The following is a 9,991-nucleotide window of genomic DNA, read 5'->3' as shown; positions in this document are numbered from 1 at the left end:
CGTTTTTCCGTCGCTCATCATTCGGTCCCGAGGCGGAATGCGCGCTGCGTATGGGACGGTGGGTGGGATCATCTTGCGCATGCGCCTCCCGGGGAGCGCCGTTGGGCAAGGTGCCTGGCGCCTTGTGACGCCACAGGTGCGCGCGGGCGGCTCTGTCGTCCCCTCGCGGAGCTGCCGAAAGCGCCGCCCGGAGCGGGGAGCAGGTCAGTGCCGGCCCCGGCCGTGCCCGTCCCCGTCCTGCGACGCCGGGGTGGGCCCACCGGTCTCCCTCCGCCCTCCTGGAGCCTCCAAGGGCCGCCCTGGGCCGGGACTCGGGCGTTGCCGCAAGCGGGGAGGCGTCCCGAGGCCCTTGGCTCGGTGAGCGGCGGATACCGGAGGTCCCCCCCGGCCTGGCGCTCCGGCCCCCCGGCTGGTTTGGGTGCTGCTGAGGGGCCGGCGTCGCCCGCGGGGTCCGCCCTCTGCCTGGCGGCCCTGTTTTGCCTCTGGCTCCAAACCACCGTGTGCTCTTTATGGGGGGTTTCATGTTTGTTGTTAAGAGATATTGCTGAGCCCCTCAAGTTTCCTCTCCTATAGGAGCCTACACAATCAGATGATTAAAACTCAATACATATGAGTGTATTGAAACTCCACACTATCAGGAATAGTGTGGCCAGCAGGAGCAGGGAAGTGATCGTGCCCCTGTACTGGGCACTGGTGAGGCCACACCTCGAGCACTGTGTTCAGTTCTGGGCCCCTCACTAGAAGAGGGACATTGAGTTGATGGAGCATGTCCAGAGAAAGGCAATGAAGTTGGTGAAGGGTCTGGAGAACATGTCTTCTGAGGAGCAGTTGAGGGAGCTGGGGTGGTTTAGCCTGGAGAAGAGGAGGCTGAGGGGAGACCTTATCGTGCTCTGTAACTACCTGAAAGGAGGTTGTAGTGTGGTGGGTGTTGTTCTCTTCTCCCTAGTAACTAGAGATAGGACAAAAGGAAACGGCCTCAGGTTGCACCAGGGGAAGTTTAGGTTGGACATTAGGAAAAAAGTCTTTGCTGCAAGAGTGGTCACGCACTGGACCAGGCTGTCCAGGGAGGTGGTAGAGTCGCCATCCCTGGAGGTATTTAAAATACGTGTAGATGTGGCACTTCAGGGCACGGTTTAGGAGATATGGCAGTGTTGGTTTGGCAGTTGGACTTGATGATCCTAGAGGTCTTTTTCCAACCATAATGATTCTATGATTAAGAGCAGGTAGGGAATAGGAAGCCATGCAAGTACCATAAAGGGCTGTCTACTTCACGTGGCTTTAAAGCTTAGTCTGCTACTAGAGTCCAGGAAGCCTGTGCAATTTGTAATCTGAAGAAAGCCATGAGTTTATGGGACTCTGGAGTAACTGACACTATAACAAATCTAGGGTACAGTGAAATGAGCTGGGTGTATGGAGTCATTCAGCAGCGTGCTGCTGTCAAAAAGGACGTCTTTAAGCTCATTCCTTTGTGCTGTGTTTGGCCACTGGCTGAGCCCTTACAGTGAAATCGTTCAGTTCTCCAGGTCAGCAGAATATTTTCTTTTTGCACATTAATTTTCTTCTGGATTCAAGAGCTTGCTGGCTCCCTGAGAAGCAGATGAACATGACATCTCATAATGGCACTAAGCTGTTAAATGGGCCTAGCTGTCGAACTTGTATCATTACAGGTGGCTCAGGATGAATAAGGAGGATCAACATTCTGAAAAGGGTGTTCAGCAGTGCACAGTTAAGGTACATTTTCATGAAATATAGGTGGTTTAATATTTTTCAGCCGCAAAAGGTGGAGTTTATTCTTTCATCTCTTGCCCTGTGCTGGCATCCTCTCACATCTGCTCGTTCTGTTGCTCAACAGACTTTTCTACTAGCTGATTAAACTGTCAAAAAGCCTAGTAAAGGGGAGGGAGGAGGTATTTTTCTGCCTTTTAGTGATGCAGATTGGTGCATAGGAAGGTCTTGTGAGTGCCAGAGCTGGCAAGGGAGAGAGCAGAGCCATGTGCTCGGGAGAGGAGAAATTACCCTTTTGGCGGCAATAAGGGATGATGAGAGTTTCGTTCTCCTTCATACCTTCCGCTTCCTTTAAGATACTGTTTACAGCTTGCTTTCACACAGAATGCTTTAGGGATTCTAAGCAAAAACTACATGAATTAAAACTAACCTGGCATCTTGTTATTTAGTTTCTCTGTTCCTTTGTTGCTTAAATCCACAGTATATGTACACTTGTTTGCTGCACCCTGATGCACTAAAACTTTTCTGAACCGAATACTTTCATAAATCTTTGTCTTACTTCTTTATGAGATTCCTGAAATTTATCTATCATGACTTGAAGTGTGGTGTTCCAGGTGTCATTGAATCCAGGATATAAAAAACAATTACTGCTTTATTCCTGTCAGAAACTTAACAAGGAATCCTGGGGTTAAGCCCACTGTACTTCAGTGTAACCATGACTTCTTAGGCTTGATATTTGTGAGAAATGCTCTTACTTCTTTTCCTTTAAAAACACCCCAAACCTTATAACTTCATTATGTGAGGGCCCATGCTGAGATGTTTCTAAAATAACGGTTATTCTTCTGCTGGTACATGTTTAGATTGAAGTGTAAATTGTAAGTTTCTGATGTTTGTGATTAAAATGTTCTAGTGGCTTTACATTACATTTGAGTCGATTTAACATCTTTGCTACTCTATGGGGAAAGTTCACTCTTGTACATCCCTAGCCATGCTTTCTTCTCTTTGCTTTGCATAGGTTCTAGTCTGGTAACATAAATGATTCAGTTCTTGAACTCTTCCCCCTTGCCCACCCTCTAAAATACCCTACTTTTTTTTGACATGCTAGTTTTTAACTTTTTATTGACTTGATTCACCTTGAACAGGCAACTATCAAAATTAGCACAGAATGGTGGGCTTGTGGCTGAAAGCTGGGAAGGAAAAGAAAGACTTCTTTGTGGGAGGGAAGGTATGATTTGACTTAAGCTGTAACAGGAAACGGTACCTTCAATATTCTAGCCACTAAGTTTGGCCTCCCATAAATAGTGCACTCTATTTTTTCTTACAGCTACAACTGTAAATGGTTTGTTAATGCTAATGTGCCTTTGAAGTACTTCTGAATATTACATCTGTTTGTATACAGGCACATAGGTAGCCCTTTAATTTACTGACATCTTGCTATTTTTTATGTCAGTTTCAGGTTATGAATGTGATTGAGAATTACATCCTGAGCCTCCATTGTTCAGTTTCTGCCTTGCATGGTCAGATCTTGTGTCCTTATGTGTGGTTTCATATATTTTTATTTGTGAAATTAGGTGAAAATGTCCTAATTTCAGCCAGGACCTTCAGCTTTTCTGTGTGCAGCTGCAGCACAACTTTTCATTTTTAGTGAAGAAACCCCTTGGATACATGTGGCCTCTTGGTTACGATTCATGGAATGCAAACAAGAAGGTAGGATTTGAGTGAAAGCAGATTGTTCTTTTCTCCTTTAATACTTCAGGGCAGGTCTTGCAATGAAAATACACAATTTCTCATCAGATGTAGTACAGGAGGAAGGCTGGGCAGCAGTGTTCCTGAAGTCTTCAGGGAACGGAATTCAATAAGCTTTTGCTAAAATGCCAGAAGACTTTATCCCTGGATGACAGGGACATGTTGCACAGATCATCTGCTCATTACAGAGAAAGGCAAAAAAAAAGCCGACTTGAAAATGGAAGATTCTGTGTCATTCTCCAATTTCTGGAAAGGATAAGTAGTGTCTGATGTTACCTTGTACAGACATTTAAAATCTTGGTAGCATGTTTTCCTACTGTAGTTCTGAAATTTGTGCCATCTCTCCCTGTACTCAGGAAGAGTCAGAATCATTCCTCTCAGCTTAACCTCATCATCTTCTGGAAGACAGAATTTTAAATTTTATTAGAGTGAGAGACTATAAAACTAGGATCTGGTGTTTGCAAGTGACTGCTGGAGTGGGTTATGGTATGCACTGGTTCCCAGAAGCCTGATGTACTTGCCACATTTACAGGTGAGGGACTCTCTTAAAATCTGATTTTGATTTTTCCTGAAGAAACTGTGTCAGTAGTGTAAGCAAGTCCTTTTATTTGGTCTTTTTTTGAAATGTTGTGGCAGAAGCCTGCAGAAACTTTTTTCCAAACAAATCAGCAAAACCTGGTCTTAAAGATTTAGTTAAAAAGAGCACTAACAATTTAAATTAGATGTGGGGAAACACAGGAAGGACCTTTTCAAGTGTGAACAATATGTCTGATAGACCTAGGTTCCCAGCCAACCCTGCAACTCCAAGTTTTCCTCCAAAAGAGATCTGGGGTGTTGAAAAGGGTTTGTATAGCCAAATGAGTTGAAAGCAGTCTGCTTCCTTTTTCAAGATCCTGCGTTTAAAATGTTCACCTTGTCAAATACACAAACAGTGAGGAGACTTCATTAAGTTTTCGATATAAAATTGCTAGTGGAATTCATTTAAGCCTCAAAGTTACATGTTAAACCAAGGCAATGCTCATTTGCAGTATTAGATAAAAATTCAGGTTAATTCATTGGCTGACTTAAGTTTTCATAACTTGTAGTTCTTGTTTCATCTACATTGTGGCTTCTAGGTATCACCTTTTAGGATGTTTTGTCTTTTTTTTTCTCAGCTTGAGTCAGGAAAAGCAGGAAGAAAAGCAGATCCAACATCCTTAGCACAATTCCTGTATGAGTTTGCAAAAGAATTCTTGAAATCTTTGTACATAGAGAAGACAAGTTCAGTTGCTTTGATGATGCATCAAGAAAGTCCTGATCAGTGGAGATGCTTGCTCTGTTGAATTTCTGGCTTCTGTATGGTCTTTGGCTCCATCATACTACTGAATGATTTCTTGCAGTCACTTGTTCTCCTCTCAGTTTCCTTTCTGACATCTCTAGTTATGCTCAAGACCTACACCTCATGCATTTTACTCCACCTGAGGTATGATCTCTGTTTTGCAGAATGTACCCTGAGTTTCTTCACCCAACAGATCTGATTGTATTTTGTAACTGTAGGCCTTTCTTCCCAGTCTTGTCTCTTATAGCTATGTCAATATTTATTCTTTTATTTAGAGCAGTTTTTTGAAAAACCCAAATGTGTATTTAGGGTTGCTGTCCTCTGTGATAACATAGACAGATCTCCTTTCCTCCTATACCTGTAATACTGAGTTGTATTCATGTAATTGCCCAGAACAATTCCCCAACAGCTGGCTCTTTTAATAAAGCTCATGTTTATATTTTGAAATTTTTCTTTTGGGTGTTTCTGAATATTATCCTGTCCAGCATGCTTTATTATTGGTGCTGTAGGTGCTTACTGCATAGTAGTGTATCTTGGCTGTTTTTTTCTTTTTTGGGTTTTTTTTTTTTTTTCCTGGTGATTTCCTTTGATGTTCATACATTATTAAGGTCAGTACAGACATTATTATGAAATAGATGCACGTCCATTAAAACCTTGTTAGGAGATGTTATCACATTTCCTTGCACGCATAATTAATTCAGGCTTGATTTACTGCTTTGATAGAAGGTGAAATCACTGCTCAAGGATGCAATGGTAAAGCCCCCTGCTTTTGAATTTTGAATTGGTATTCTTGTGGCACTGGATTACAACCTGTGAGCTGGATCACTGTCTTTCTTGCCTGGTGAAAGGTACTAAAGATTTGGAGCTCACATGCTGTAGGCTGGGATTCCTTGTGGGCCAGATGTCAGCTTCTAGAGAAACAATGTTAGACCCTGGCCTGGTGAGTTCTGGCAGTGGTATATGCTCACTCTTGTGGCATTGTTCTGTATCATGTAGCTTACACAAGAACATGATTATCAAGAAGGATGTTGTCAAATATGTCCTTCATCCAACCATACAGATCTTGTTCAAGCCCTTGCTTTTGATCAGTTTGGCATTAGGCCTCAAAGTAATATAAAATCTGGTGTTGGCTGAACATGCATCCATGCACATTTTTAGAGCTAAGTTAGTTGTGTTCAGCATTATTGACTTTCTTGTAGCAGAGCTTGACAAGGGTGCTCTTTGGCTTTTTCCTTTTTTTTCTTTCTTAAAGCTGACCCTAGTCACTTGGTTATGTCACCCAAAGGCTGTCTTCTGCAGAATTTAGAATTGAATCAGGGTTAATCAACTTTTCCAAGTGGAGATTGATGGAAAAAGAAGGGTTTGTAGTGTCTTCAAAATGCTTGTATTTCCATGTATCTGTATCCACACCTGGAAGAAAACCACTGTTACACTCAAGATGCCCACTATTACCTGAGGACACGGAAGATTTAGACATCACTAAAAATCTTCAGTAGAGGAGAAGTAGTAATTGTGTAAAAACTCCTGGTCCCACTAGATGAAAAAATACTTTAGAATCACAGAATCGTTAAGGTTGGAAAAGACCCTTAAGATCATCAAGTCCAACTGCTAACCTATCACTGCCAAGTCTACCACTAAACCATATCCTCAAGCACCACGTCTACCCTTCTTTTAAATACCTCCAGGGATGGAGACTCAAGCACTTCCCTGGGCAGCCTGTTCCAATGCTTGACAACCCTTTCGGTGAAGAAGTTTTTTTTCTAATGTCCAACCTAAACTTCCCCTGGTGCAGCTTGAGGCCATTTCCTCTTGTCCTATCGCTTGTTACTAGGGAGAAGAGACAGACCCCCATCTCGCTACAACCTCCTTTCAGGTAGTTATAGAGAGCGATAAGGTCTCCCCTCAGCCTCCTCTTCTCCAGACTGAACAACCCCAGCTTCCTCAGCCGTTCCTCATAAGATTGTTCTCCAGACCCTTCACCAACTTCATTGCCCTTCTCTGGACATGCTCCATCAACTCGATGTCCTTGTACTGAGGGGCCCAAAACTGAACACAGTACTCGAGGTGCGGCCTCACCAGTGCCGAGTACAGGGGCACGATCACCTCCCTGCTCCTGCTGGCCACACTATTCCTGATACAAGCCAGGATGCCATTGGCCTTGGCTGCCTGATTACACTGCTTTCTAGTGATTGACACTAAGAAATATAATTAAATCTCTAACTATTGCTGAAAACCAAGGGAAAAGTATATACTCCTAGAGGTGGTTGTATTTATTGGTCCATTGTAGGTCTCAGTTTAAGCTGCTTGAGGGTATTATCTGGGAAACTCTACCTTAAGCCTGTTTTGAAAGCAGCTGTGGAAATCTGCAGCTGTCTTATCAATGAGATTCTTGCACAGAAAATGCTTTCCACCAGCTCTCAGGTGAGGTATGCAGAGCGAGATGTGTTTATTTAAAAACACTTTTCTCCCTTTTTATTGCAACTGATGTTCTGAAGGTCACTGTGCATTTGCAAATTGTGTTACCAAGTTTTTCTGCAAGGAATTTTTAGGGGACAGGGAATTGGTAAGGAGAGAAGTTTTTGTATGTTTGTTTTTGAGAAAAACCTTTTGACTTTCAAAATTTGCCTTTTAAAATCTCTTCTGGGTGCCAGGTTTTATTTAAAATTTATCTTTACATTATTGTTATACTGTGCTTAAACACTGAATAAGATTTAATCAATTTGAATAAATAAAGGCTTCTGGCCAGCTTCTGCATTGACATTGTTTTATAGTATCAGTATGTTGCTGACAGATTCAGTCAAAAGCAAGATTTATCTTTCAGTGAAAGACTGTAAAAATACCAATGGAATGAAACTGATTTTCAAGGACAATGTCCTGTGACAGTGTTCAGATTGGGTCTGGCTTAGAGATTCAAAAATACTGCATGGCTAGCTCATAATGGAGCATCCTTTATTGCTAATGCTTTTACCTTCAACACAAAGCTCTATAAAATTATCCTTTTTCTTAGATAAATCATTATGTCTCTGACATGCAAAAGAAAGCTAACTGACTAGAATTACTTGTTTCACGGTTAAATCATGCCATAATAAACATTTTAATTCAATTTCCTTGAAGGGAAGCTGGAGCGGGACATTCAAGTGTTGCTTTCTGTAAGCTATTCTCAGCCTGCACACCAGCTGGTCAACAAACGTTCAGTTCATTTCAGTTTGATCCCTGTGAATACCATTGGCCCCAAGTTAGAGAAAAACAAAAGCTCAAGCAGGGAAGCATTTTAGAAAAGAAGATTGAAAGTGGGGTTTTTTTTCTTACCCAAAAGGCAGAAAAGACAGGACAATCTTAATTTACTTACTGTTAAGCTCCACAATCTACAGCCTAACTGCTATGGAGTTGCACTGGCTGTAACTCTTGAAAGGAGCAAACCTCCTCAGTTGTGGAAGAGTGTAGGTGTTGGGGAGAAGTAAAGCTTCAATGGGTAATGTTGCTTAAAGTTTTTTTTGAGAGGGCAGTGTTTCTTGTTAAAAGAAGGAAAAAAAAAAACAAAACAAAAAAAACCTAGGCAGGCTACTGTGATGAATGATTACAGATATTTTTGAGTACTCTTAGCTGATGGAAGTAAGTCATCAGCTGCTTGGTTACATGTAGAGCTTGGTGATTTCAGGGGGATGTTTTAGTGTGGGGAGTATAGAAAAGTTCTGTAATGGTGTTTGTCAAAAAGGCTGTTACAGGTTTTATGATAATGATGAAGAAAATAGAATACCAATCCAGATACTTTCTTATGCTGTCACTCTCCTTCCTTTGAGACTTGAATGCTGGGAAGGTATATATACAGTGTGTGAAACATCTAATGGAAGTGAAAATTGAGATTGGCAGAGTTTTTCTATTTATGGCATTAGTTCACAGGTAAAAATTGTGTAGCAATGACAAACAAGGTGAGGGGATTTTCTTCGGTTGAAGGAACCTTTTGCTTAAGAAATGGTTGTCCATGTCCTATACTAGCATAGTAGTCTCATATTGAAAAAGACTATTCAAAGTTATATTTGAAGTTAACTGGAAGTACAACCCCCTGAATGGATATTTCAAAAGCACCTATAATACTTCATGCTCATCTTGAACTTATCATACATGGAAATCCAAGTGCATTATGAGTGGAGGGGAATTCTGTTATTGCCTGCAGATGTATAGACTTGAAGGAGTGGAGGGAAAAGATTGTTAGACTGGGGAAGACTATGGAGCGGTTTATCTTGAGTGAGCTCACCAGGCATGTGTAGGACAACCAGGGGATCAGGCCCAGCCAGTTCATGAAAGGCAGGTCCTGCCTGACAAACCTGATCTCCTTCTGTGACCAGGTGACCCGCCTAGTGGCTGAGGGAAAGGCTGTGGATGTTGTCTACCTGGACTTTAGTAAAACCTTTACTGTCTCCCCCAGCATTCTTCTAGAGAAGCTGGTGGTTCTTGGCTTAGACAGATGTACTCTTTGCTGGGTAATAAACTGTCTGGATGGCCGAGGCCAGAGAGTGGTGGTGAATGGAGCTAAATCCAGTTGGCAGCCGATCACAACCAGTGTTCCCCAAGGCTCAGTTTTTGGGCTCAGTGTTGTTTAATATCTTTATAAATGATCTGGATGAAGGGACTGAGTGCCCCCTCAGTAAGTTTGCAGGTGACACCAAATTGGGTGGGAGTGTTGATCTGCTTGAGGGTAGGAAGGCTCTGCAGAGGAATCTGGACAGGCTGGATCGATGGGCTGAGGTTAATTGTATGGGGTTGAAAAAGGCCAAGTGCTGGGTCCTACACTTGGGTCACAACAACCCCATGCAACGCTACAGGCTTGGGGAGGAGTGGCTGGAAGGATGCCTGGTGGAGAAGGAGCTTGGAGTGCTGGTTGGCAGTTAGCTGAACGTGAGCCAGCAGTGTGCCCGGGTGGCTAAGAAGGTCAATGGCATCCTGGCTTGTATGAGGAATAGTGTGGCCAGTAGGAGCAGGGAAATGGTAGTGCCCCTGTACTTGGCACTGGTGAGGCTGTACCTCGAGCACTGTGTTCAGTTCTGGGCCCCTCACTAGAAGAGGGACATTGAGTTGATGGAGCATGTCCAGAGAAAGGCAATGAAGTTGGTGAAGGGTCTAGAGAACATGTCTTCTGAGGAGCAGTTGAGGGAGCTGGGGTGGTTTAGCCTGGAGAAGAGGAGGCTGAGGGGAGACCTTATC

General features: G+C 43.0%; 1 protein-coding gene across 2 annotated transcripts in view; it reads left to right on the top strand.

The window, feature by feature from the left end:
* The first annotated feature begins 48 nt into the window (after positions 1-48).
* GTF2E1 (general transcription factor IIE subunit 1) overlaps positions 49-9,991 on the top strand; it is a 57,498-nt gene continuing 47,555 nt past the window's right edge. The window contains exon 1 of one of the 2 annotated variants that reach the window (XM_064465610.1): positions 49-203. The gene's annotated coding sequence lies outside the window, so the exon portion shown is untranslated. Of the gene's footprint in view, positions 204-3,339; positions 3,433-9,991 lie in introns of those variants that run through there. The other variant, XM_064465618.1, reaches the window with a different exon arrangement.

This window comes from Phalacrocorax carbo, chromosome 1, assembly GCF_963921805.1.
Source record: "Phalacrocorax carbo chromosome 1, bPhaCar2.1, whole genome shotgun sequence".
NCBI classification, from domain to species: Eukaryota; Metazoa; Chordata; class Aves; order Suliformes; family Phalacrocoracidae; genus Phalacrocorax; species Phalacrocorax carbo.
The sequence above is the reverse complement of the archived record's forward strand: the minus strand, read 5'-3'. Positions and strand labels throughout refer to the sequence as shown.